General features: G+C 53.9%; 1 long non-coding RNA gene across 1 annotated transcript; it reads right to left on the reverse strand.

Annotated features, from left to right (window-relative positions):
* Positions 1-246: 246 nt before the first annotated feature.
* On the reverse strand, positions 247-5,541 carry LOC111093068. The gene is made up of 3 exons (XR_005380309.1): positions 5,481-5,541; positions 3,404-3,546; positions 247-2,722 (listed from the first exon to the last, which is right to left on the reverse strand). It is a non-coding gene; the product is annotated as an uncharacterized LOC111093068 (long non-coding RNA).
* Positions 5,542-6,023: the final 482 nt, after the last annotated feature.

The following is a 6,023-nucleotide window of genomic DNA, read 5'->3' on the forward strand; positions in this document are numbered from 1 at the left end:
TTAGATGAGCTGATACCTTTGCAACTTACAGCCTCGTATTACAGACTCATGTGTCCAGCCCTCGGCCTCCTGCATGCTACGCATCATTCTTGGCACCTAGAACAAGAAAACGAAATAAGTCCCCTGCCTTTGTTAGGCCAGAGGCAAGCACAGAAACAAGATTGATTGATTGATTGATTGACAAAAGATTTTATTTATTTATTCATGAGAGACACAGAGAGAGGCAGAGACACAGGCAGAGGGAGAAGCAGGCTTCATGCAGGGAGGCCGATGTGGGACTCGATCCCAGGATCCTGGGATCACGACCTGAGCTGAAGGCAGACGCTCAACCACTGAGCCACCCACGCGCCCAGAAACAAAATTTAAGAAAGACCACCAGGGTCTTAATTGACTTGGTCAATTAAGCATCTGACTTTTGATTTCAGCTCATCTCAGGGTTGTGGGATTGAGCCCTGCATTGGGCTCCACACCGGGCATGGGACCTGCTTAAGATTCATTCTCTCCCCGCTCCCTGCTTGTGCTCTCTCTCTCTTAAAAAAAAAAAAAAGAAGAAGAAGAAGAAGAAAGACCCCCAAAGGGCAGGTCTATGAAACACACTTAGCTGTTCCCAGAGGAAACACGACAGGCCCAGGAGGCTGTTGGGTTTCTACTGCATCTTTGGTCGGCTGGCTCTGGTGTCATCTATCATCCCGGGGGGCTTCCTCTGTGCCTGCTGCTGTGCCCAGAGCTTTGTGCTCATTCAGTCCTTGGGTCCTCCTCCTGCCAACTCTAAGAGGTGGTGATATAATGCTCCTCATTTTCAGAGGGGAGGCACAGAAAGGACAAGTGACCTGTCTGTGCCATACAACATGTGAGTGGTGGCTGAGGCCAGATCCTGGGGCTCTCCTGACTTCAAGACCAGAACCTGGAAGGCCCCCAGTGCTGCATGTGCCTTCATCCCATGGTGAGACAGAGCGGCAGCAGATGCCCATGTGTCCCGCCTCCCAGCCTCAGCCTCTCTCAATTGCTCTGCATGTTCGCCGACGTTTTTATCCCTTCAAGTCCCCCCAGAACCCACGTGAGCCAGCTGTCCTGGTTCCGGAGAGTCTCTGCCTTGGTTATGCCAATGCACAAGGAGGTGCTGGGGTTGCCACTTACAGTCAATCCCTGTTGATGAAGGACCAGAGAGAAGCAGACTCTTCAGCCGGAGTAGGTGAGAGCTGGCAGGCAGGGGAGCCAGACTGTTGGCCCTTTGAATGACAATGTGGTGAGGGCTCTGGGGATGGTTCTGTTGGTGTGTGGAGGCAGAGATGGAGGCCCAGAGAGAGAGAGGACTCAGGACTCTTTGGTGTGACTATGATCAGATACCTAGAGCAGCTCTTCTGTCATTGAGGCTGTAACTCTGCCCCCGAGGCTCCCCGGCCTGCACCCAGCAATGTGGTCCAGCCACAGTCACACCCCCTTGCAGCTGGAGTCCTGTGGGCTGCCCCATTGGTGCCCTGGAGCCCCACAAAAGGCCTCCACTGAGGGTGCAGAGGTTGGTGATCCCTTCATGACCATCCCTGGAAGGCCAAGTTTTCCTAGGGCGTCCTCATCGCTTTTACTGATGCCCACAAACCATCAGAGACAGCCCGGCTCTATAGGTGGCCTCAGTTCTTCGCACCTTTCTGTGTCCATACTTGTTGCTCAGCGTCCTGGCAGTGTCTCCCACTTAAGAGGTGGAGTCAATCTCTCTACCCCCTTGAGTTTGGGGCTTGCTTTGGTCAATAGCCTGCAGCAGACACGATGGATAAAGGGCTCTAAATCTACCTCCAACACGTTTGATCTTCCTTGCCCGGCTGGTGTGCCACAGTAGCCCCGGAGGGGCCGGCCTACATCATCAACCGGCAGCCAATGGCTCTCAGATTCCTGACCAACCTCCGCCCACATCAGCTAAGCCCAGGTGAGCTCAGCCAGTCCCCAGCTTTGATTCATGAGCTGTAAATAATTGTCATTTTAAGCCATAGTTTTGGGGCTGGTAGTTAGTTATATAGCATTAGCTAGCCTGGAAACTCTGAACTTCCTTACCCCCATCTAGCACTTACTACTGGTTTTGAGGGATAGAAAAATGTGGGGTTTGCTACTGACAACATTCTGACCATCCTCTTCCTCGGGATCATCGTCACCATAATCTCCTTATAACCACCACTTAACTGAGCATCAGCAGCTCCAGACTTCGTATATCTATTATAGGCTCTGATTTCCACACGCTCCGAGGCAGGGATTATTGCTACATATTTGATATATAATGAAGCCAAGATGCAGAGATGCTAACTAATTGGCCCGAGGTTCATCCACAAAGTAGCTGTATCAGGATCGACCCCGTGGGACTCATGCAGAAAATGTTCCCATGAAAAGTACATCCAGACAGCACCCCAGAGCCAGGTCCCTCCATCCCTCAAACTCCCCCCAGGTATTGGATCTTGGGAATTCAATCCGAGACCAGAGGGCAGGGCTTGTAATGGCCTCTATACAATTAAAACCAGAATCCGTTAGTACGAAAAAGATTTTTAGCTTCTTCAGGGGATAAACGCACCACCCTGAGCTCTGATCAGAAGACCTGCCCAGTCACTTTCCCGGGAGCACATATGAACTATCTCCTTCCCCAGGGGCCGCCTGATTCAAAATCTAGGCAGGAGGAGGCCGTGGTTCCCCTTGAGCGACTCGGAGTCTCCGTGAGAGGCTGTGTTCAGGTCTGGTTAACCTAATGTGCACAATAAAAATTTTTATTAAAAAGAGAAGAAGAAAAAAAAAAAAAAATAAAAAGAGAAGAAGAAAGCAGGGAAATGGCAATTGGCCATGGAAGGACATTATTTTTTATTGGAATTAGAATTCTTTTATTTAAAAAATATATAAACCCTCAATTTTCTTTCTATCACTTGGCTTAGCAGCCCGTGGCAAGTTTCCGAGGGCAATTTCAGTATTGGCAGAGGGAACAGCTCTGGACTTGCTCGCTTTTCCTAAACTCTCTGTTTAGGAGGATGGGAGCTGCTGCCCCATGGGGTGCCAGAGCACTGGGACCCCCTAGTACAGGCCGCAGAGCCATAATGATGTGGGGGCCTCTCCTCCCATGGCGAGCCGTGTCCCCAAGTCTGGGCCCAATAATCCATCCAAAGTCACCTTTGCATTCTCCATGTCATGCTCAGGGTTTATATTTTATTTTATTTTATTTTATTTTATTTTATTTTATTTTATTATTTTTATTTTATATTTTATTTTATTTTATATTTTATTTTATTTTATTTTATTTATTTATTTATTTGTGTGTTTTTTGCCAAGGCTTGCTGGATTTTTGTTTTAACAGATAACATTTCCGGAGGTTTAGATGAAAAAGTAAAATTCCCGTGCTTTGCAAAAGGGCAGCAAAAAGGGCGGCTGTGCTCACCTGAGGATTCCAGTTACCTGGGAGCCACGTGCTTGTCCAGCATGACCTGTCCATGCATCACAAGTCTGTTCCCCCGGGTAGCTTTCCCCAGGCTGGGAGCAAGGCGCCCACTAGTCCCGCATCCTCTTGTCTCATCCCCGAAGCTGTCGGTTTGAGGCAGATTCTGTTACAGTCCCCCCTTGCAGTGGCAGAAACTAAGACCCAACAATGATAAGTAACTTAGATTCAACTAATGAACACGTACGGAGCCCCTCATGTGTCAGATGCCATCCGAGGCATAAGGGGACACCGTGGGGATGCAAGAGACCCAGCAAACCTGCCTGTCGCCGCAGAGCCGGGAGCGGGCCCCGGGTATAGGGTCTGTGGGGCTCCGGGGCGCAGGCTGCCCCTGATGTACTGAACCCCCGACCCGTGCAAGGTCGGGGATTTGGAATAAAAATCAGCATGGAGCACGGGGTGCGTCCAGAGGTGGCAAAGTCCATCTGGATTTGCACCCTGACTCTTCCACAGTTTTCCAGTTGTTTTAATCAAGATTTCAAAGGGCGTCACGTGATAGAGACCACCTCTGACATTTGTTGAACACCAGTTACGGGCCAGCCCTCTCGTACTGGAGACTTTCAGCAGTTCCAGTGATAGATACCATTTGCCACGTCCCTTCTGCAGAAAAAAAGAACTGGGGAAGCACATGCTTTGCTCAGGGATGCTCAGCAAGCAAGCGCAGAACGAGGGAGCACATCAGCTGCCTCCCCCTGGGGCGGCTTAGCCCCTGAGTATTCCTCCCGGGGGCAATGCCCTGCCACCCTGGGTCTTGAGTCTGGAACAGTACTCTGTTCCCCAGTAAGACTGGCTTCGTCCCCTGGCTGGGGACGAAGAGGGTGATGGGGGAGGAGGAGGGGAGGGGGACCAGGGAGGGGGAGGGCAAAGGGGGAGGAGGAGGGGGATGAAGAAAGAGGAGGAGGATGGTTAAAGCTCTGCTCCTTCATCACACTCCACCCTTTCACCAACTCAGAATGCCCAGCTAACACCCCATTTTCTCTTCCTTCCAATGACCAAGCCGTCATCCCCTCCTGCGTGTTGCCCAGCTGCCTCAGTGGCTTGTCCTGCTCCCAGCTCCCTGGGCTGCTTGTCCCGGGCCGGGGCCAGGGACTGAGAGGCTTTGCAGCAAGTCACTTGCTCTCAGAGCTGGGGAAGCAGGGGAGGCAGGAGATCCACAGGAATGGGGGGCCGAGGAGGAGGCAGGGCTGGCCTAGGGCTGGGCCTCCAAATGTGGGCTGCACGTCCCTCGGGCCTCGGGAGACTGAGAAGCAGAGGGGGGATGTGACCCAGGCCGGAGCTGGTTCCAGGTTCAAAGGCACAGCTGACAAGGCTCACCCTGGACGGGGCTTCTTTGGGGGAGGAGGAGAATAAAGGAGGCGAGCTGGTTTGCCTTTGTGGCTGAAACGGTTTGCAGCCCTCGGAGTGCGCAGCTCAGCTGGCTCACCTGGGAGGGCGGAAAGCTTATCGCGGAGCACATCCTAACCTTGGACGGTCCTCTGACACCAACGATCCCCCAGGACGCTGGGAGGCCGCCTCGTGAATAGGCCCACGGCACGGCCCACCTCCTGCTCTACGAGGATCACGCGTCACGTTCCCTGGGAGGCACGTGGGAGTTGTTTTCTGGACTCATTCTGAGCCACTCCCCGGGGCCAGCGGATGGACTGATGTGGCTTCCCCAGCCTTGGCCCACAGCTGTTTGCCCTACACCTGACCCCCGCAGCCAGGCCCTGTGTCAGGCTCACCGGTGCCCTGCCAGGCTCACCAGGGCCCTCAGGAGGGCCGAGCCCCAGGGGCCCACAGGGGTCCGTGGACTCTGGCATGTGGGTGCCGGGCTGCCCTGACACCAGCATCCCGCCTGGGAACCTGCCACCCCGTCAGTAGGTTCCTGGTCGTCTCGGTGGCTGGCCTGCTCAACAAAGAGGTGGGCCTGTGGGCCAAACGGAAATTCAGTCTGTACAGGTGACCCACGGAAGGAGTGTGGGTGGAGCTGAGTCATCTCTGGCAGGCCCCGAAGGGTCCCAGCCCCTGTTCCCGCACTCACCTTAGAGCTGCCCAGCATCCTTCTGATGTCTGTCCTAAGCTGCTACCAAGAATCCTACCTGAAACAGAACATTAGAAGGAATGACCTTCCCCATGGGCTCCAACACGTACCGGTGGGGCCAGGGAAGGCTCGTGGATGCCAGGGCTAGGGGCTGGCTCCAGGGCACAGAGGGATTTGGGGGTGGGGTTTGGGACAGGGGATGCTGCTCTCAGGCAGGAAAGTGGGGCCTGGTGGCAGCTGCTGGCCCTTCCATCAACCTCTTTCACCTCCAGCCAGAAGCAGGGGTTGGGGAAGCCCTCGGGAGCTGGGCTTCTTTGCTTGGCCTATCCCCTGGACCCTGAAGCCACAAGATATAGCACTAGGAAACCATGAGGGGTGTCCCTGGGTCTGCCACTGACTGGAAAGGAACAACCTTCCCCCGATCCTGGAATTACATGGCAGCTCTGTGGTGTCTTGGGGAGCAGGTGGTTGTGAGCCTGGGGCCTGAGGGTGGTGATCTGAGGCCCTACCCCACAGCTCAGGGACCCTCCTGTCCTCACCCCC

This window comes from Canis lupus, chromosome 28 (genome assembly GCF_011100685.1).
Source record: "Canis lupus familiaris isolate Mischka breed German Shepherd chromosome 28, alternate assembly UU_Cfam_GSD_1.0, whole genome shotgun sequence".
Lineage (NCBI taxonomy): Eukaryota > Metazoa > Chordata > Mammalia > Carnivora > Canidae > Canis > Canis lupus.